Source organism: Euleptes europaea, chromosome 5 (genome assembly GCF_029931775.1).
Source record: "Euleptes europaea isolate rEulEur1 chromosome 5, rEulEur1.hap1, whole genome shotgun sequence".
NCBI classification, from domain to species: domain Eukaryota; kingdom Metazoa; phylum Chordata; class Lepidosauria; order Squamata; family Sphaerodactylidae; genus Euleptes; species Euleptes europaea.
The window spans coordinates 65,046,751-65,069,868 of NC_079316.1; positions in this window are offsets into that span (position 1 = coordinate 65,046,751).

Genomic DNA, 23,118 nt, shown 5'->3' on the forward strand with positions numbered 1-23,118 from the left:
AGCCTGGCAGAACATCTCTGTCTTACAGGCTCTGGTGAACTGGGAGAGGGTCCCGCAGAGCCCTGGTCACTTTGGACAGAGTTGCACCTGGCAGGGGCCACAGCCGAACAGGCTCTGGCCCCGGTCATAAACAAACAGACTGACTTTGGGCCAGGGATCACCAAGAGCTTTTGAGCACTAGATCATAATGCTCTCAGAGGATGAGATGAACATATGATGGGCCCAGGCTGTTTAGGGCTTTAAAAGTTTAAAGCACCTTGAACTAAGGCCCTAAATTGTAGCTTACTTAGCCCATCTCTACAACCGGACATGTGGTTTAATGATGTCTTGTTTAAAAAAACTGTTTTAGAAACTGAACATTTTTGTTCCTGTTTAGGTATTTAAATATAATATTATTATTCAAACCTTAATTTTTATTTTCAATTGTTTCCCCACTCAGTTTTCAAACATAGTTTTTGAATAAGCTATAGTAAAATGAGACTTCTTGGCAAAGAATAAAAAAAATAAAAGCAGAAGTACTGACAGAAACGAAGGGATTATGGTAACCAATTCGAATACAGGGATTTGTTCTTTCAGTGCATAGCTATTAAGAAACACTCATTATTCATATCCTTTGACTCTGATTGGTTCAATAATGGCTGATTGCCAGACTAAAGAGATGTACTTATACTGTGTAGTCATTTGCGGGGAGGGGGGGACTTCAAAGTATATATGGAAATGAAGCACCCACCACAAGACTACAGGGAATTGACTAAACAAGGCAAGGAGGAAAGAATGCAGATATGCAGTGTATGCAGAAAGAAGCTTACATTGCGTCCAATATTTCTGCCTTTTACCACAATACAGTGGGCATCAGAACATTCTTTTGCCTTTGTGATCCCAACATTCTCTACAATTCCTTGTGACAGTAGGACTCCGGCCCTTGTCTTTTTAAAGTAATTGTGATGCTTAGGAGATAGTATGGGGACTCCAAGAAATAGTTTAGCTACCTATTTTGTTGTATTTCGAAACATTATACCTTGCCTTTTGATTGATTCAGTCTGCATGGTAGCTTTCGATCCACATACGGGCTCGTCTTTAAAACCGAGAAGCAGCGGCCGTTGTAATTTTGAGTGGTTCTAACAGGGAGTGCAGTGCAGCACTTAATTAAACCAATTTCATTGTTATTTATGCTCTTCAAGATGGCAGCACAGCAACATATGCCTCTTTAAGAAGACAGGGTCACGGCCCTGAGGTGCTTAAAATCCAAACGTGCTTGTTTTTCATTTCAGTCCCTTGTGTGTATACGTGCGTGTGTTTGGATCTGTGTATTAACTAACCTTCCTTTTAAATGAGGGGTCTTTCCCACCTCCCCCATTTCAACCTTGAAAGTCTTTGATGCTTCAAGGAAGCTTCTTACCAAACACAATCTCATTCCCACAGATGCCTAACTCATCAGCACCTTTATAATTATCTTAGCAGAATGGCAGAAAGTCATTACTCAGTGTAGAAAATGCAATAATTACACCACACGCTCAGTGACATATTTGTACTGCTATCCGGTAATATTCTTAGATGGCAGACAGACAAATAAACAGACAGATGCAAAGCAGATGATCAGGTGCCCTCCCGCAAAGCCTAGGAACTAGAGTCTGATTGCCTGGATGGAATAAAATTAGACAGATTAGAATCTAATTTTAAGTGTCCTGGTTTACGAATACACACAAACACTTTTACATCGTCGACGTGAATAAGGATAGCTAGTTACAAGACCCACTAGCACTTTAGAGACCAACACAATTTTCATAGTATGAACTTTTAAGAGTCAAAGTTCCCTTTGTCAGATACCAAGGTGAATAAGGTTGATGTAAGAACCAAAAGGCATCGCTCTGCTTTTCTACACACAAATCATAGGATACGTCTGTGTCACAGACTTTGACTGATTTAATAGTCCTTCCCTTGCTGGAGGGAGCTGTAGTTTCACACAGGAGGCGGGGAGGGCTAAAAAATCTCTAAGAAAGAATTCTCAGCAGCCCCGACAAAAGAAATGCCAGGATTGTTGGGCGGAAGTGATGACAGTTAAATTGGGATAAAACCGGTATGAGGTTCTAATGTAGCTAGACCCATCATTGATTTGTGCTCCAGCTCCTGATTTATAGAAGCAAATGAGATTTGCATCTTGCTTTTGGACAGATGGTAGCAGCTAGAGATGCTGATAGCACAGAAGCAGCTATGCCCTCCAGGCTTGGGTGGAAGTGGTTTCACTTTTCTCTCATTGTCTCCTTCATGCTGCTATCAGCTTGCTAGGACAACAGAAAGGAAACAAATATTTTTGTACTTACTAGTGCTGGTCAGGCAAGAAAGCCCTCTGTGAAGAATGCTGGGGGAAGCTGCCTTTCTTAGCTGCCTTGAGAGTCTGTCTGAAGACTGAAAGGTGAGGTAAAATGGATTAGATGAAAAACTAAGTCCATTTTTTTTTTGTCTTAACCTGACTTGGGGGCTTTCAAATATCACATTTAATCCAGTTTTGGGATTTATTTGATGCATGCATTCAGAATGTCCTTTTATCTGAAATCAACTATGTAAAGTTTTGCTTTCACGTTCATTTCTGCCACCTTGCAAGTTCTTTGATGATATCCCAGGGGGCGCCCTAAACTTTAGTGGGATCACAAAGGAGGTACTGAAAATAGCTAAAGATTCTATCCCCTTCTAAACAATTATTTTGGAGGTCTGGAAAGTGAAAAGTCTGTTATGAACTAATATGATTCATGAACTAATAGAATCATATTAGGATTATTATAAGGATTATTATAAGGATACATGATAAAGGCATATCGTGATATTTGTTGTGAATACCCTGATGAAAGGCGAAATTTTAGTAACGCTGTACAGATATTTTGTTTACTCTGTTGTCATTGCTGACAATCCCAAGGTAAGCAAGATTTCCCCCCATCTCCTGTCCCTCCTATCAGAGCTTCTATTCTGAAAATCTGATTTCTGGGAAGTTTCATCTAAAGATTATAGACTAATGATGTTAGACTACCTGCTAGTATCTCAGCCCTCTCATATCCTTTCCCAACCACTACCCACATGTAGATCTTGGCTCAGAAATGTTTTCTGCAGCGCCCAGGGCAGGGAATTGGTCATTGTATGTATGTGTGTGTTTAAAATATAATGAGACAGACTTTTGGCATTTGGCTGTATTTAAAAGAATTTCCACCTGAACAAACTGCCCTCTGACACCACAGAGTACTGACATATTCAAGGCAAATAGCCAAACTTTTTTTTTTTTTTTTTGGCAAACTGGTCAAGAACTTAGATTCTTTCTTTGGTAGTCCCACAGACTGTAGCTTGTGCTTACTGACCCACAAAATTGCATATGGAACAGCTACATCTGTGGCATTCTTTTAAAGAATAAAACTCTTAGCTCTCCTGTAAGCTAAGGTTAAAGAAGCTAGGCAGTGCATAACAAGGAGGACTTGCAATGAAACCTGTATTATCTTGTAGCACTTAAAATAGCTTGTTGCCACATGATGGACAAAAGCAGCCCCCTCCAGAGACTTGTGAGCATTGGATATACAAACATATACATTTGGATTGGGGAGGAGCTCAGTGGTAGAGCATCTGCTTGGCATGCAGAGGGTCCCAGGTTCAACCCCCAGCATCTCCAGTTAAAGGGACAAGGCAAGTAGGTGATGCGAAAGACCTCCGCCTGAGACCCTGGAGAGCCGCTGCCAGTCTGAGTAGACAATACTGACTTTGATGGGCCAAGGGTCTGATTCAGTATAAAGCAGCTTCATATGTTCATGTGTTCACAGCTTCTGTGCCTGGGGCTGTGTCTTTCATCTTGCTACAGATAAGAGATCTGCATGTATACGGGAAAGCTCACACAGAACTCTTTCCTCCATTGAAACAAATGGGAAAGGCTTTAGAGTAAAGATAGAGGAAGCTCCACATACCCACTGGAGCTCCTGTCCCATCAGATCACAGCCTTCCAACCACCCAAGACATCACTAGAGCTGAGATTAATTGGTGCCCCTGCTGGCAGCTCTTCCTAGCTTGAGTGGCTAAGAATTTTAATGGCAACGGAGAATGAATTATTGTCTTCTGCCCTTGAAGCAATCTCTTTGGGGGATGCACTGGATGAGACAGCCTGGGTGGAGCATAGAATAGAAAAGGCATAGTGTTTAGACTGGCTTTGTACTTGTTATGTTAGGCAAAGGCTCGATTCCTAAAGCAGAAAAATCCACAATAATAATGTAAAAAACATAATGAACAGCCAAGAAGAAGTACTTAAAACCTAGAGTGAACATGAAGCCCTTGATTTCAGTGCTTAAAACACCTCAGTATTTGGGTAGTATTCAAGGTGCATAGCAATTTCTTAATTCAAAAGCTCTTTTATGAACTTGACAAAATTTTGGAAGTGGATAGCCATCCCCACCCCCAAGGACAGCTTTTTGGGCATTAACCAATTCATATTAATTGTGGATCCAGAATGACACCCCTGAAATTAATGCAGTAGTTCATGGACGTTTGGCTTTTTGCCTGATGGCAGAGAGAGCATAAATAGAGTTGAATTCCAAACTAAAAACAACTCAAGCATTCTGTTAAGAATCATGCTGATTGTACTTCAGAGGGTGATTTTATTACTTTCTGTCTGCCTGCCAGCCTAGTGAATCTCAAGTACACTTTACACAATATAGCAAACACTGAAAACATATTTTGGGGTAGAACACACTGAATGAATATGCACGTGGGACAGGCGAGTCAGCTAAGTGCTCTTTCAGCGAAGCTTTATGGTGCACTCAGTGGAGTGCTTTAATAGGAACTGAATGCTGCTGAGGATATTGTCTTGTTTTCAGGCATACATAAACGTTTTATGGCGATTCAAACTCAGATTTGAACTACTGTCAGAAGAGAGAATTCCTAAAAAGCCATTCACGTATTTAAGAAGGCCATCTGATTCCAGCATCCCCAGTTAAAGAAAAGGGACTTCATGGATGGAAAAGAGCAACTACTAGTTACAGCACAGTAAGCCTTCATAACTAATGCTGGGACAACCAATGATCTCATATGGTAGCTTTGTATGCTCAACCCTGGTTTTTTGAATAAACTCAACACTGCCTCCACTGTGGTTTTATTAATAATTTCTATAGCGCCAACCATACAGAGTGATGTTCAATTGTCACAACCAGCAATGGGAAAAAATTCAGGTCAAACCATAATTTGGTCACAGATTGTAAACAGCACCCTCAAATATTTGTTTTTATTGAACACTCTGAAGTGTTCTTGAATCGTGTTGCATATGTTGTGCATATGTTGTGTTCTCACTGCTGCCCATTTCTACTCCTCATCCACAGAAAGAAGGTGCTTTCTTTGGTAATCTCAATCATTTTTGGATGCATTTGGAGGTGGGGAAACTTCATGGCTTCGCTCTATAATATTCCAGCCGTGTCCATTTTGCCTTCTGACCCCCAAAGGTAAGTAAGTTCATGTTAATTGAACATTCTAAGTTGGACTGAAATGAACACAATGCTGATTGGAACTGTAGCTTGACCCAGTATATTCTGAGCATGAACCAACATGGTGAATACCACATAATCTAAAATATAGCTTAACTGAAATGGTCTGCCGTTGATATACCCTGGGCCAGAGGTAATCCAAAACAGTCAGCAAATTATACTCTAGTTTCTCTTCAGATCGTATAAAATAATCAGCAAATTGAGAGCATGAGCCAACAGTGGCTACTCAGCCAGCAAACATGCAGAATGCCGCCTGCTGTACAGATGCAAAACTGCTGGAAATGTTTCTAATTTTTAATTGTAGTCAAATAATCTTTCCTTGACTTGACAGAAAATGGGTATTATGAGAAACATAAGTTTGATTTTTAAACACTTTCAATTTGTAAAAATGATATAATCTCTATTCACAACAACCATGAAGTCACATTTAATATGGCATGTTTAATAGAGAATCAAAACAATGGAACTGCAACGTGCACAGGTCTACTTCATGAGTTTGTGTCCAAGTTGTTGTAAATGGATGTCTTACCTATCTAATGCATCACACCTTTTTCTGGATCACAACCTTTTGATGACAAGTGCTGACATTTGAGGATTCCCAATTTTATAAATTTATAAATGGAGTGAAGAAAGGGGATAAAGGCAACTTTTTTCTCCATCTCCCATTATACTTCAATTCAGGAGTGTCCAGAGAAGTTAACAGAACAGACAACTTCACACAATGTATAATTAACTTGTGAAATGCTCCACTGCAGGATGTAGGGATGGCCACCATCTTAGATGACTGTAAAAGAGATTACAGAAATTATTGGAGGACTGGTACATCAATAGTTGTTAGCCACAATCTTAAATGGAGTCTTCATGTTCAGAAGTTCTTTTCTGAATGTTAACAGTTGTGTAGATGAGGGATTTTAGCAGCTTTTTCTTTAATAGTTGCATGAGAGAATATCGGGGCAGCTTTTCTCACCAGTGCATGACATTCTACACCTGCCAAAATGGGAGACAAACTGCAATGGTTGAAATTCTTTCTGTTATACAACTAGTAAAGATACAGGTGTATCTACACAGCCTAGAAACGAGGAAAAGGGACAAAGATGGTTTTGGTTTAAAATAAGAAAAATGTCACATCTTAGATGATGAAGAAGAGTTGGTTTTTATATGCCAACTTTCTCTACCACTTAAGGAAGAATCAAACCGGCTTACAATCACCTTCCCTTTCCCTCCCCACAACAGACACCCTGTGAGGTAGGTGAGGCTGAGAGAGCTCTAAGAGACCTGTGACCAGCCCAAGGTCACCCAGCTAGCTTCATGTGTAGGAGTGGGGACTCAAACCCAGTTCTCAGATTAGAGTCCACAGCTCCAAATTAGGGCTGTTGGAAAAAAAATTAGGTAAAATTCAGATTCGGCAAAATTCGGCCCGTTTTTATTTGGGAAATGCCGAAGTCCAAACTCCCCCGCTTCGGGTCCATGCAATTCAGCATGAGATCCGGAGTTCGGGGAAAAATTCGGCCGAATAAAGCCATTAAAAACATAATAGTGCCTTTCCGTGGCTCTGGCGGGGCATTTTTTGGGGTAGAGGACCCAAACTTTCAGCGTAGCTTGAGGGGACCCTTCTTGCAAGAACCCCCAAGTTTTGTGAAGATTGGGTCGGGGGGGCTGAGATATGGGCCCCAGAAGGGGTCCCCCCTCCTTAATGTGCATCTCTGACAATGCGGGTTTGCAATTAGCAGAGCTTGCCGCCCACTCCCGAAGCGCCCAGCCCCGACAAACAGCTGAGCTGGGGAGAGCAAGGGCAGGGCAGGTGTGAAGAAGTTTGCAAACCATGCAAAGCAACACGTTTGCAACCATGCGAACCATGCAGACCATGCAAAGCAACACGTTTGCAACCATGCAAAGCAACACGTGAAGCCTGGGAGTTTGCAAACCATGGAAAGGGACAGAGGCACGCTAGCTATGCATAAGGAGCAGGAGGGGGTGGAATTTCCCCTTTTGCATCGGACTCAGGACCAGGAAAATGCATTCTTTAAGTCACCATTTGAAAACCAGTTTTGAGCAAGCATCAAAATAGACCCAACTGATCTTATGAATGAGGGAAAACCTGAGGACACAACTGAAGCCCCCCCTCAAACCAGGGAGAGAGACTGGAGGGGGCACACACCCCCAGGCAGAACGGGCGAAAGCCCCCTTTGGCTTCCCCCCCACCCACAGAAACTGCTCCCTCCCCACACACACACAGACTCTGCTCCTCCCCCCCACACACAGGAGAAAAATTATAGAGAAAAGCCCCAAAATGGGTCTTACTGTGGATGTCTTCTGTTCCGTCTTCTTCGCACCTGCCCCGCCCTTGCTCCCCGCAGCTCAGCTTTTTGTTGGGAGCTTTGGGCGTGGGAGGCAAGCTCTGCTAATTGCAAACTCCCATTGTCAGAGAATGTGCACGCGCACCCCCCCCCTCCAAGGGGGATCTCTTTCACACACAAACAGATACTCTCTCTTTCTCTCCCGGGGCCACGCAGAAGCTGGGCTCATGCACTCAATCGCGACTGATTGGCCAGAAGAAGACCCAGCTTGGCCACCGATTGGCCATGGGAGAATGCTGCTTACTAACTGATGGTTATGCTGCTGCACCAAACCCTGAATTTGCCGATTTTATTCACCGAACACCCCGAACTCGCTGAATCCGGCTCCCTGTTTTCCCGCCTTTTTTGAGTTCGGTTCCATCCGAACTAAAAACTGCCGAATCAGGGGAAATCTGGCTGTTTTTCAGTTCAGGATGAACCGAATCAACAGCCCTACTCCAAACCACAGCTCTTAACCACTATAACACGCCGGCTCTCCCTCTTAGAAGATAAAGTAACAAATTTCTTAGTAGTAATGTTTGTCTCTTGAGGGACTTGTGGCTGAAGATGGGAATTATCACTTTGGCCTCTGTACTGGTTCATATTGGCTTTCTTTCAATCCTGCTCCCCTGTAGACTGCATGCACATGGGTGGGTTTTGTAGATTTCAGTTTCAGAACATGCATTTTTAAACAGAATAAGTAAAGGGGATTCTGGGTGAGAGAAGGTCAGCCTAGGAAGACATATGTGGCAAACTAGAGAGCAATACAGCAAAGCACAGTCCAGTCTAGAGCCGCTGTCTGTGTGTTAAGTGCCGTCAAGCCGCTTCCAATTCATGGCAACCCTGTGAATCAAAGTCCTCCAAAACATCCTATTGTTAACAGCCTTGCTCAAGTCTTGCAAGCTGAGGGTTGTGGCTAGGGTTCTCAATTTCCTGGTAATGGTGGGCAATTGCCTGCGGATTGCTTTGGCTCCCTGCCAACACTCAGCTGGTTGGCGGGCAGAAGCAGGCTGGGGGAAGGGAAGGGGAGCTATCAGCATCCCCTGTGTGGTGACGTCACTTCAAGTGCCAGCATCACACGGGGGGGGGGGGACACTCTAGCACTCTTCCCAAAAACTCTATGGAAACCATAGTTATTTCATGAATACTAGAGCATCCCCCCGGTGCGATGCCAACACTTCCACATAAACTGGAAATGATGTCATCATGTAGGGGACACCGATTGCCACCCCGAACCCGACTTCCTAAACTTCCTGCTTATTTCCAGGGAGAACCTGGCAACCCTAGCCACAGCTTCATCTGATGACATTTCAGCAGGCTGACCCACTACAGCTTCCTTGAGTGAGTCAATCTCTTTTCCTCTTTTAGGTCTTCCTCTTTTCCTGCTGCTATTGACTTTCCCTAGCATTATTGTCTTTTCCAGTGAGTCTTGTCTTCTCATATTGTGATTGCAATAGCCTCAGTTTAGTCACTTTAGCTTCTAGGGAGAGTTCAGCTTGATTTCATTTAAAACCCACTGATTTGTCTTTTTGGCAGTCCTCTGTATCCAGACAATTCTCATCCAACACATCATTTCAAAGGAATCTACTTTCTTCCTGTCAGCTTTCTTCATTGTCCTACTTTCACATAGTAACAAGGAATACTATGAATTAACTTGATCTTAGTTGCCAATGACACATCCCTACACTTAAGAATCTTTTCTAGCTCATTCATGGCTGCCCTTCTTAGTCTCGATCTCCTTCTGATTTCTTGGTTGCAGTCTCCCTTTTGGTTGATGATGGAGCCAAGGAATAGAAAATCCTGAACAATTTCAATTTCCTCATTGTCCACCTTAAAGTTGAGTAATTCCCCAGTGGTCATTACTTTTGTCTTCTTGATGTTCAACTGTAGCCCTGCTTTGGCACTTTCTGCTTTAACTTTCACCAGTAGTCGTTTCAAGTCTTTACTATTTTCTGTCAGTAATGTGGTATCATCAGCATATCTCAAATTGTTAATGGTCCTCCCCGCAATTTTCACTCCTCCTTCATCTAAATCTAATGCAGTTTTCCTTATGATATGTTCCACATATAGATTGAAGAGATAGGGAGCTAGAATACATCCTTGTCTAACACTGGTCCTTTGCCAATTGGAAACCATTCTGTTTCTCCATATTCTATCCTAACATTAGCCAGAGTACAGGTTGCTCATCAAAACAATCAGATGCTTTTGCACACCCATTTCAAGCCATAGCTTTTCATGACCTTCACAATCAAAAGCTTTGGTGTAATCTGGTTTTCTTATGAAATTCTCTCGTATGCTACAGTAACCAACCTAAGTTTGCAATACAATTTCGAGTGCCTCTTCCTTTTCATTCTTTAAGGTGTCTGTATAAATGCATGCTGTAATGTGGTTATTATGCCAATAAAGGTCTATGTATGTGTGTGTGTGCCTCTTTCTTTTCTGAATCCAGCTTGAACATCATCCCAACTCTTTGTTGTAAGATTTTGAGCATCTCTATACTTGCATGAGAAATTAATGCAATGTTCAACCGTTTCCAGTCTGTGGAAGAGCTGATACCAAGACATTAATCTTTGTGAAACATGCTGATGGAGTGGATACTCAAGACCGAGAGAGTTGACTAGAGATTGGGATAAGGCCAATGAAAACAGGGATAAACAGGGATATAAAGCCAATGAAAAGTAGAGAAGCTAGAGAATGGCACCAAGAAACCCCAAGGAAGAAGCAGCAAGTTTCTGGAACTGGTTCTTTACAAAAATTGTTGGACACACAGCACTACTTCTTACTTCCCAGTAGTTCCCTCTGAACGATAAAAATGGGGCCATAGCAGTATGATGCATTTGCCCTTGGCAATCCCATCATAGACCTAATCAGACATTCAAGTGGTAAAGTTTGCACACAGAGATTTTGCCACCTCTTTTTTATATGGAGGTGTTTGTGAGAAATAGCCTTCACCTACCCGCAAATTGCTAATTTTGCACAAACATTGTGAAGGGGAGATGGTAATGTCACTATGCACAGACGTTACCAACTCCAAAATAAATACATGATTCATTCCCCCATTTACTCTCTTCCACCGAATCCACAAACACAACATCAAACATGGATGAAACGTAACAGGCTTAAGCTGCAGTTGATTTCCATCATAAGTCTAGGGTCAGAGGAAAACTCTGCACTAGTATGACCACTCAGCTGCCTCTTGTCAACCGCAGCTGAGTGATACAGCACATGCTTAGCATTCAGAAAATCCTAGACTCAATTCCCAGCTTCACTTATTAAAAAGATCTCAGCAGTGACAGGAAGGACTTTCCTCTTTCTGAAGGCAGGAGAGATTTTGCCAGTCATAGTGGACGGTATCAAGCCAGATGGATCAATTGTCTGGTTCAGTATATGGCAGCTTCTTATGAACTTTGGTTGGAGCCACTTGTGACTTCTTATGAACACACAAACATCTTGCATGGACATGAATACATCTATTTGTAAGGAATGGCCCATGTGCATTCACCTTACAAATGAAACCAGGAACCCTTCTGGATAAATATGCATTTTCAATCACATATTCAGATGTACATGTATTGAATGTGACATGAAAATTACTCTACACAAGTATAAAGAAAAATCAAGTGTATGCTGTACAGGGATTGTATAAGCATTCACTGTAGTTTGCGAACAGGGAGAAGAAGAGGAAGAAGGAGGAGGAGGAGGAGGAGAGTTGGTTTTTATATGCTGACTTTCTCTATTACTTAAGGAAGAATCAAACTGGCTTACCATCACCTTCCCTTCCCCTCCCCACGACAGACACCCTGTGAGGTAGGTGGGGCTGAGAGAGTGTGTCTAGCCCAAGGTCAGCCAGCTGGCTTCATGTGGGGAAGAGTGGGGAAACAAATCCAGTTCACTAGATTAGCCTCTACCACTCATGTGGAGAAGTGGAGAATCAAACCTGATTCTCCAGATCAGACTCCACCGCTCCAAACCACCGCTCTTAACCACTACTCCCATTTATCTATGCCTTCACAATGTCCAGGTTAGTTTACTATACTGCATCATCATATATGGAGTTATCTATAAAAAATATTCAACTGGTTCAGAACACAACAGCCAGAGTATTAACTGGGACATGCCACATTGATAATATTTTGCTGGAATTGAAAGGCCTTCACAAGCTTCTTGCATGTTTCCTGGCACTATTCAACTTGTTGGTTTGGGCCTATAAAGCACTAAATGGCACGAGACTGGGGTATCAGAAGGACCACCTATTTCTCTATGAAACTGCCCAAATACCGAGATCTTCCACTGACACCCTGCTCTAAGTCCTCCACATCCAGATTTTAGGTAGGTGGTTGCTAGGGACAAGACCATCTCTGTCATAATGCTCCAATGATGAGATGCCCACTCCAGACATATTCACACCTGGCACACGTTTTATTATCAAGTAGGTGCCAGGTGACTGTTGCCTTGCTACTATGCCTGGTTTTGGGCAGGAATTATATAATTATGGAACTGTTTGTTGTTTTCACCTGTTATTAATGCTAATGCTGTTTCTGTTGTTGGTTTTAGAGGAAAGGGGGCATGGCTCAGTGGTAAAACATCTGCTTTGCATGCAGAAATGTCCAGGTTCAGTCTCCAGCTAAAAGAAGTTGGTGATGTTCTTGACCCAAGACTTGAAAAGCTGCTGCCAATCACACAGACAATACTGTCCTATATAGACCAATGGTCTAATTCTGTATAACGCAACTCCATACATTCATTTGTCACATTCATACCCATGTATTTTGATTATTCTTGCCTTGTTTTATATTTGCATGTGAATTGCCTTGGAGACCACCGGTAGAAAGGCACTGTATAAATCTACCAAATAAATAAATAAGTGCATGCATATTTTGCCAATTTTGGAATCAACAGGCATGAGTAGATGATGTCATGCATATTAGAACAGGGCATAGCCAAGCTGCTGTCCTTTAAGGGAGGTAACTGTCCTTAGGGGGGTTGTTTGGTTCCCCACCACTCATTATAGTAGCTTACAGGATTTTTTTTTTAAATGTAGGAAATGACATAATTTTACATATATTACTCTATGTCCCATTAGATTTTCTAATGCTAACCACTTACATGTTACTGCTATCTATCTCTGCATCTGCTTTATGTCCAAAACAATTTAATTTCATATCCGCTCTCAAAAGCAAGACATTGTCTAATTGTCTGGCTATAATATATGTAAAATATTGCACAACTGGGGCTCATTAGCAAAAGCATCGATGCTGTTTAGTAATCCATAAGGTGATACTGGTTAATGAACATGGCAAATGATTTCACTAACTACCTGAAGATTAATAATAGATATATCTCCTGCAACAAACAAGTTTCACATCCCAGGAGAAAAGTGGAGAAAGTGGATCATAATTAGGATAATGGCACACAAGGCATTTATAGTTACAGTTTTTACCACTGAAACAGTCCTGTTCTCTATCCAGTCTTTTGTGTGGTGCCTGATCTAATTTGGATCTAACAAAATGTATCTGTCTGAATTCATGTTGCTATTTGCAATCATTATTTCTATTTAAACAAGACTTCTGGGCAAACGCCCCCCCCCCCCGCCATTTGCATTTGTCTCTGTTTTTCTCAGCATGTATTCATAGAAAGCTTGTCTCTCCCTCCCCCCACCCCCTCCTGAATTTTCTCCAGGTCCATAATGTTGTGTTGTGCACTAAAGATGCCTTGCGCAGATGCATTTTGACAGTGGCCCTGAAGAATGATTGGGGAGCTGCTGTAGCATGTGATTATCCTTTTAGCACATTTTGTAAAAGATTTCCATCACAAAGATGAACACATGAATTTCTTGAATTATTTCTTGAATTATTCAAGAGGGCTTTTCTACGCAGGCAAGAGGGTAGCACTGTACAAAAGACTTCCCAAAGTTACTTGGATAAATTATTGGGGAGTGTGGCCTGTATTACTGTGCGCAGGTTGCTGTGGGCTGGATCCCACTGTTAATTTTTCATCATTTAATGTGTCACAGTAACACTTACACTTTGCTTACACTTTGCTTACACTTACAGTTTGCAGATGACACCAAATTATATAGGGTGGTTAAAACAAAATCGGACTGTGAAGAGCTCCAGAAGGATCTCTGCATACTGGAAGAATAGTCATTAAAATGGCAAATGAGATTCAATGTGAGTAAGTGTAAAGTGATGCATATTGGGACAAAAAATCCCAACTTCACATATACACTGATGGGATCTGTGCTGGCAGCGACAGACCAAGAAAGGGATTTTGGGGTGGTAGTGGATAGCTCAATGAAGATATCAACTCAGTGTGAGGCTGCTGTAAAAAAGGCAAATTCCATGCTGGCTATAATTAGACGAGGAATAGAGAATAAAACTGCTGATATCATACTGCCCTTGTACAACTCTATGGTGAGACCACACTTGGAATACTGTGCAGAGTTCTGGTCACCACACCTAAAAAAGATATTGCAGAGGTTGAGAAGGTGCAGAAAAGAGCAACCAAAATGATTAGGGGACTAGAGCAACTGTCCTATGGGGAGCTGTAAACGCTTAGGGCTGTTTAGCTTGGAAAGAAGGCGGCTAAGGGGAGACATGATAGAGGTCTATAAAATTATGCATGGTTTGGAGAGAGTGGACAGGGAGAAGTTTTTTTCCCTCTCCCATAATACTAGAACACGGGGTCATCTGCTAAAGCTGGAGGGTGAGAGATTCAAAACAGATAAAAGGAAGTATTTTTTCTCACAACGCATATTTAAATTGTGGAACTCCCTGCCCCAGGATGTGGTGATGACTGCCAGCTTGGAGGGCTTTAAGAGGGGAGTGGACATATTCATGGAGGAGAGGGGTATTCATGGCTATTAGTTAGAACGGTTACTAGTCATGCTGCATGCCTATTCTCTCTAGTATCAGAGGAGCATGCCTATTATTTTGGGTGCAGTGGAACACAGGCAGGATGGTGCTGCTGCAGTCATCTTGTTTGTGGCTTCCTAGAGGCACCTGGTTGGCCACTGTGTGAACAGACTGCTGGACTTGATGGGCCTTGGTCTGAAGAAAAAAGGAAAAACATATAAGGGGAATTAACATTTCATTGTGTGTCTGTGCCCAGCATAATCCTTCTACATGTCTTTGCCCCAGAATATATCTTAACAAGTAGATAGAGAGTGCAACTTATAATTCAAACTCCTTGATATTTCATTTCTATTCTATTCTTTGTCAAAGCTCACTAAAAAACTATTATTATAGTAATCTTCAATTTATAATTAATAATTAATTCTATACTTCCATTATAAAAAGTTAACTGTTTGTCAAAAATATTATAACTATAACATAATAGTCAAATCTATCTGGAATTTTTCAGCCCTCTCAACAACATGGCTATTTTTATACCTATCGGTCGAAAAATAACTGCCATTTCTGCTTGTAGTCTTCAATCGGCATTTTTCAGATCAGGTTTGTTAACTTTGCCATAGTTGCAAATTCATGCAGTTTTGTAATCCAATCTGTTAGCCTTGGAACATTCTTGTTTTTCCAATACTTTGCAAACATGATTCTTGCTGCCGTTATAGCCTATTGAAAAAGTCCCTTATGAAGAGATTTTATCTGAGTGGGAATTACCCCAAGCAATATGTGCTTGGCATTTAAGTCAAAGTTTGTTTGTAACATTTCTTGAATTTCCCTATGTATTTTCTTCCAATATTTTTGAGCCTTTTTGCATGAGCACCATGACTATGAACTTGCTGATTGTATTGACTCACTCTGTGTAATCCGCCTTGAGTCCCAGTGAGAAAGGCAGACTATAAAAAGTGTCAATAAATAAGTGGGGACACAGACAGGCTGCCATTTTGTGCCTAGCTTGAGGAGGATGAAGATAGAAGAATAGAGCACAGTGGTGAGGAATGGGTGAGTCTCGACAACTGTCAGGAGGTAGCGGTGTCACCCCACTTGACTGGCGGATGCTCCAGAGGGAAAGGAGAGAAAGGTGCCCACAGGATACCTTGCCAATTGACCAAGCTCTTTAAGACCCAGGCGAGGCCAATTCCCCGCTGGTCCTGTGGAGGGGGGACACTGGTCTGAAGCTGGGCAGCTGTCCCCTGTCTGATCCATCTGATTGCCAGGATGAGGAACGGTGGCCAGGGCCCGGAGCTGTATGCATCTTTGCCAGTTTGACCCTTTAAAACCCAAGCTTAATTTATACTTTATGTACTTTAATTTGTACTTTAAACAGAACATGATGGCCTGTGAGCCCAGGAGGATGCATGTACTGAACAATGGTTATTAAGTGAAGGATTTCCAAAGTTCCTACAGTATCACTCCTTATATTTTGATGCTACAGTATTTGTGATGTCTGCAGCTAAGCTGTGCCAAATTGATAAGGAACTGAATGGGTCTTATGCCTGAGCATTACTTCGAAATGCTTTGATTACTGTATATTTGTTTTTGCAACATCTGATGACTGTGTATTTGTTAGGCACAGTTTTTGCAACTGTAGATGTGACTACGGTCTGTCTTAATTCTAACTCTTGAGTCTGCAGGTAGTTATGCATTTCTCCCTGAAATTCCAAGGTGTCAAAGTGGGATCTACTCACTGAAGGCTTCAATATAATAAAACTTGAAAGTGGAAAGGCTCTGACTCAAGGGCATTTGACTCAAAGGCCCTAGGGGTGTTTACCAATTGTTTTCAGTAGTTTTCAGAAACAGGTTTATTAAACCCAGAAATTTCCAAAAAATCCGGAAAACCCGGATTAAAATTTTTTTTTTTGGTTTAATAAATCCAAAAAATACCAAGCCCAGAATCTGTGCCACCTGCCTTCTCCAGACTCCAGAGAAGGCAGGTGGCATGGATATGTGTCAGATCTCCACTGCCCCCTGTTTCTGAAGTCTGGAGAAAGGAGGCGGTGCTTGGCTGGGGTGGGGAGGAAAAATGGTAGACCATGCCATCTCCTGGCTGGGAGAAGGCACATGATTTCAGTACTCAAAAAGTATTTTATAGAAATATATTACTTACTTCATAGTGTATCATGGCAGCCTCAGAACAGTTATTGTTATTATATGAAAGGACAAAACATCCCAATGAATTAATCGCAATAATTAGCATGAATTGCTACATGCTTGCATTAATTATATCTGTTTAAAAATAGGCTGATGATGTAACCTGGCAGAGTTGACACATTAACCTAATGAGAAGAGATTACCACCTCGTCTTCATTAGACAACAATGTGTAAAGCAGATACTTACACTACATTAACCCCTAAATTATATGCTAAAGATTACACTTCTGAGTGATAGATGGATCTCAATGTATTTCAAGGTTAGCAATCTCTAATCTGTCACTCACATGTCCATTGACTATTCCATAATTAAACATATGGTATGCCATTTCCCTTTTGCAATGGCACTACTTTAACATCTGCAGTTAAGCGAGTTGCAGGTCTCTTCACAAGCTCCACCTAATTCTGTGCCAACAAAGGGGTAAATTTCAATCCGAATAAATTATGCAAATTAAGAAAAAATATGCAAAGAAGGCTTCTGCTATTTATAGTGAAGAGACAAGAAGGTATGTGAGTACAGAGTACAGAAGCCACATTCCCAATCATTCTAGGCTTCTGAGCTCTTACTAGAAACTAAGGCCCTATTTCCAAGGTTAGTTTACCACCATGTGGAAATATCAATTAAAAACACAAGCAAGCTATGTTTTGACTGCATAACTGTAGACTAGATAGCACATTCTGTATTTAACATGTGTCTGTCACCCTGAATGCACCCAGCCTTGATTGTGTGTGTGTAAAGTGCTGTCAAGTCGCAGCCAATTTATAGTGACCCCAGCAAGGGAATTTCCAGCCAAATGAGAAGCAGAAGTGGTTTACCATTGCCTTCCTCTGCAGAGTGCAGAGTCTTTCTTGGAGGACTCCCTTCCAAGTACCAATCCTGCTTAGTATCTGAGGTGTGATGAGATCGATCTATACCATGCTGCCTTCCCAGCCTTGACTGGAAGTCATAAATTAACCAATTTGAAATTATAGTGATGCATTTGCTTATTTCCGTGATTTCTTATGAAAATTTATTCTCATCTCTCCCAGTTTGTGGTTTTCTTCTTGCATCCTTGTACAAATACATGTCATTGTTTTCTGTCAAGATCAGAACTTGATTACTGTTCAACAACAAATGTATTGTCCAGAGTCGCATGTGTTCTCTGAGGCACACAAACTGCAGCTGAAGGTGTCGATGGCCTATTCTCATCTGTGGAAAGGATAATAATGCATTTTGAACCTACACCATCCATCGATGGGAGCACATCAGCCCAACGGATGAGGGAGTTCTCTATGTGCATTAGAATCCCTGTGCTGGGTTGAGACGAGGTATAGGAAACAAAAGTATTAATCTTAAATAGTACTTTTGCCATAGAGGGACAAAGCAAGAAATTTGAACGTTTCTTGGAAGTCTCTCATGCCATATAGGTGTTGGTCTTAGAAAGAGCATGTACAAAAATTGGAACATATTATATAGTATCATGTGTGGCAAAAAGATTATCTCATTTAAGAGAACGTTTGATTTGAGAGATTGATTACTACACAGCAGTTCATCTCAGGCTGCTAGGATCTAACAGGTCTTGCCAGTATCCAGCTTGCCCCGAGACACTTTCCCTGTAAAAGTGCAAATTTTGCACATTCACATGCAGAATGAAATGTTTCATTAATCCTGGTGACAAGAAACAATATATTCTTCAGAATTTTAATATATGCACTTCGAGTGAGTTTATATTACTAAATACCCTTGTGATAAAATATGTGCTGGCAAAACCCTCAGAATACACATTACTGAACAAAAAAAAAATAACATGCATCTAACAAACAAAAAACAACAACAGGTGCTCCAGTGGTCCAACATTTTTTAGAATGCAATGATTGTCCCACAGAGATTTTGGGCCATATGCAGATTTGATCATCATAATGACAGGACGTTACTGGAAAAAGTGGAGTTTGAGATTGAAAGCTCCAGTCCCTTATAGGTAAAAAAAGAAGTTTGCATTTGCCACCACACACGAGAGAAAAACTGTGTCTTGCTCACATTCTTTTCTCTGAAGCTCAACTGTTGTGGCAGTTTTTGGCCAACACTATTTTGTTTGTGTGTGTGTTAAGTGCTGACTCATGGTGACCCTTTGAATCAATGTCCTCCAAAATGTCCTATTGGTAACAGGCTATATTACAGGTGAGCTATATTCCACTTCTTAACCTATGTGTCTGTTGTGGGGAGGGGAAGGGAAGGTGATTGTCAGCCGGTTTGAGTCTCCCTTAAGTGGTAGAGAAAGTGCATGTGCATTTGCATTTGTCAGACTAGTCGATAACTATTGTTTAAGAACTATGTTCTAATAATGTGCATTTAATAATATGTTTTCTCAAAATGGACCTGTGAGGAAACTAACATTGATTTATTCAGTATGCACTGGCTTCTGCCTATTGGGACATCAGTGTATTGACTATATTTCTTACATGCTCAGCTACCACTGTTTTTTTTTTTTTAATTTGTTTTTATGTATGTGTTTTTGGTGACACTTATCCCTGTTGGTTCTTGTAGGTTATCTGGGCTGTGTAACCGTGGTCTTGGTATTTTCTTTCTTTCTTTCTGGTATTTTCTTTCCTGACATTTTGCCAGCAGCTGTGGCAGGCATCTTCAGAGGAGTAACACTGAAGGACAGTGTCTCTCAGTGTCAAGTGTGTAGGAAGAGTAATATATAGTCAGAAAGGGGTTGGTTTTGAGCTGAATCATTGTCCTGCAAAAAGTATCAAAGGTAATGTGCTAATTGTCCTGTAAGTATCAAGATAATGTGCTAATGAGGGTGTGGTATGTTAATATGGAACCATTGTATCCTGATATAATTGTATCAGAATACAATGTATTCTTCAGTTTTACTCCTCTGAAGATGCCTGCCACAGCTGCTGGCGAAACGTCAGGAAAGAAAATACCAAGACCAAGGTTACACAGCCCGGATAACCTACAAGAACCAATGAACTCTGACCGTGAAAGCCTTCGACAATACTTATCCCTATTTTTCTTGAGATGTACTTTTATTAATTTATGTTTACAGATCTCCCTGGTGAAGCAATAGGCAAAACACACAGGGATTGTCAATTTGAATAATTTTTTTCCACTCTGCACTAATTGTACTTTTGCTTTTTCTTGTTCTGATTATTGGTGTGAACCTCACTTTTACCCTCCTGCTATATCACCATCATAATAATTACCTTGCAAGGTATAAAATCACTATATTAAAAAAGGAGAAGAAGAAGAGTTGGTTTTTATATGCTGACTTTCTCTGCAACTTAAGAAAGAATCAAACTGGTTTACAGATGTCCCCAGCATCTGGTACTCAGAGGTACCTTTGGGTATGGAAGTTCCATTTAGCTATCATAGCTAATAGCCCTTTTAGATCTATCCTTCCGGAATTTTCCTAATCTGCTTTTAGCACCATGAAAATATGTCAACATCATCCCATCTAGTGTCCATGGATAGGTAGATACTATATCTATCTTGATATGGCCCCCATGAATACTGTATACCTATATACATAAATTATATGTACCCATATCTGCTGTAATCACTTTTGCTATGTTAATCACTCTGAATTTTTCTTTCCTTATAACTTCAGTTTCACCATTTTGATCTCCTGATACACACAACTGCAACATCACCTCGCTCCCAAGTGTTTCTTCATCATGTACACAGTGTTAATGAACTATATTCTACAGTGGCTCAACAGAGGTTTCCTCCCACGAGACATGGAAGTCTCATGCTAGAAAAGCAGCTGCTGGGAGAAGTTCTTTACAAATTATGACCAACCAATTAAAGACATTACAAGTTACAGGCACATGTTGCAAGGTAGGTCTTAGGGGATTATGAATCCACTGACAGTGGTGGCCAAATTTATTCCAAAGAACTCAGGGAGTTAATAGTAGGAATGAGATAGCTATAGTGCCAGACATATGGAGGAAACAAGTAGTACAAAACAGGAAAGCACTGGATCACTCTAGGTCCTGTTTTGGGCCTGCTGGAGTAGTTTTTCTCTCTCTATGTTCGTTCAACAGATCTGGGGCCTTCTCCATATATATATATATTTTGAGCTGAGGGGAAGACCATTCCTGAAGATGGGGGGTAGATCCACTCCTCAGAGGTTTCCCAGCCACTGTGGAGGCAAAAAAAGTATTAAAAAAAAATAACAGAAAAGAAAGGAAAAATGGCCCATTGCACAAAGCAAGGCTGTGCCACCAAAACAGGTAGTGCAGCCACACCACTGCTCAAGAGGGTGTTCCCAGGGCGAACAGGGTTAGGAAGCTGCCTAAAGGCAGCTCCACCTCCACGAACAACCTCTCCATGCTGGCGTGGGCTTTCCCTTCTGGGAAAGCCCTGCTGGCGTGACTGCACTGGTGAGGTCCCGCCGGCTCCTAAAGAGCTCTGCCTCCCCTTCAGGAATGGGCTTTATGTGAAATAATTTATCCACTATCAGACTTTCTGCACTCATCCCACATCTCATGCTACTGACAATGTGATCCCAGGATACAATTTGAAGGTAACTTTTGCTGAAACTCTAAGCAGGCATATGTCTGGTCAGTACCTGGAGGAGAGACCTCCTGAGGACTCTGTGTCTGATGCCCTGAGAACTATGATGGAAGACAGACAGCATATAAATGCTACAAAATAGAGAAGATATGTTTGAAGCATCTAATGCAGATATTGACTTGCGTTTATCGGCTGTGGGAAAATCTGAGGGTCAAAATGACTTTGTTCAGGTGTTGCTCTGCCAGTCTGAAGATACTTCTCTAGCAAACTGAGATGAAACTAAAACATGACCCTTATTATAGATGCTATTTTATTTATAACATATGTCTCCTTCTTTTGAGGGAGCAATGGAAGTTCTGCAAACTAGAGAAGAATGTGCACTTCCTGCTTTTTTTGTCTGTGTGGCCTCGTTCTTGTTCATTTTTTCTGCTGCTGTATGATTCAGAGTGCTCAGAAGCAGAATTACTATCAGGATTTTTTAAAATGTTGGTTTCAGAGGACAATAATGGAATAGCTTGAAATTTTGCAGTGCTGATCGTGGGGCTGAAGGAACACTGGAGGAGGCATCCTAAGGCAAAGAGGAAGAGCAAAAACAAGAGTTGTTCAATTTAAAGACATGACAGTTCGGGTTGATGTTGACTATTAATTTCATTTCATGTTAATGCAATGAAATGGTTTTCCAACCACCCCAGTATAGTTATACCTACTGGCCATAATGCTGGAAAGTGACACAATTTCTTATTAGAAATTGGATTAGAAGTGTGCACGTTTGCTTTTATATCTTTACAAGTGGAGGACCAGCAAAGACTTGCAACTCATTTCTCCTCCCCCATGGTTTCCTCTTTCCTTTCCCTAAAACCCTCCTTAGGCTCTCCCTGTTTGCTGCCTCATTCTCTCTTTCCCACCCACCCACCAACCTACTTTTATCTGCCCCCCCAGCTTTCCCTCCTTCCCTACCCTAGTAGCCTATGGTCCAGTGGTGTAGTAGCAGCCACTGGGTCTAGTTGCCCAGTGGGGAACCTGGAAGGACTTGTGGGGGATCACACTTTCCCCTGTATCCTCTTTCCTACACTATCTCCTCTTTTTCCACCTACTGGCATTTCCCATACCCTCACCTTTTCATTCTCCCTTTTCTCCTTGAGAGGTTAGGCTCATGTAAGGTAGGTTAGACGGAGAATGTGTAACTGGTTGAAGGTCAACCAGTGAGCTTCCATAGCAGAATGGGGATTCCAACCTGGGTCTCCCAAATCATAGTTTGACTTTTATGGGGTGGTTGCTGTCGAACAGAAGTAAGCAGCCAGTCTTGAGTGAGTCATTCCAGTCAGGTGATAGCAAGTTTCCCAGTGGTTACCTCCAGTCCCGGCCCCTTTGAATCTTCCTTCAAAGGCCAAAACAGCCCTGGAAAGGGTCCTCCCCCCTCCCCACCCTCACATACCTTTTACTGACAGAAACCAAGGCTTGAAGGCAAACAGTACTGTTGTGGTTGCCTAGCCACAGCCACTGGGGGCATTTATTTCTTAAAGGTACAGGTAGTGCTAGTAATATTTGGAGTGTGTGTGTGAAACCCCATTAAAAAAGATTTCAGATTTTTCTTCAAACCTGGGACGTTTCTCAGGTTTATAGAAAGATCTGTTTTGTCCCCCATCTCTGGATTTCCGCATTCACAGATTTGCCAGGGTTGAGAATTAGATATATTGATAAATAAAAGGGCAATAGTCTTAATG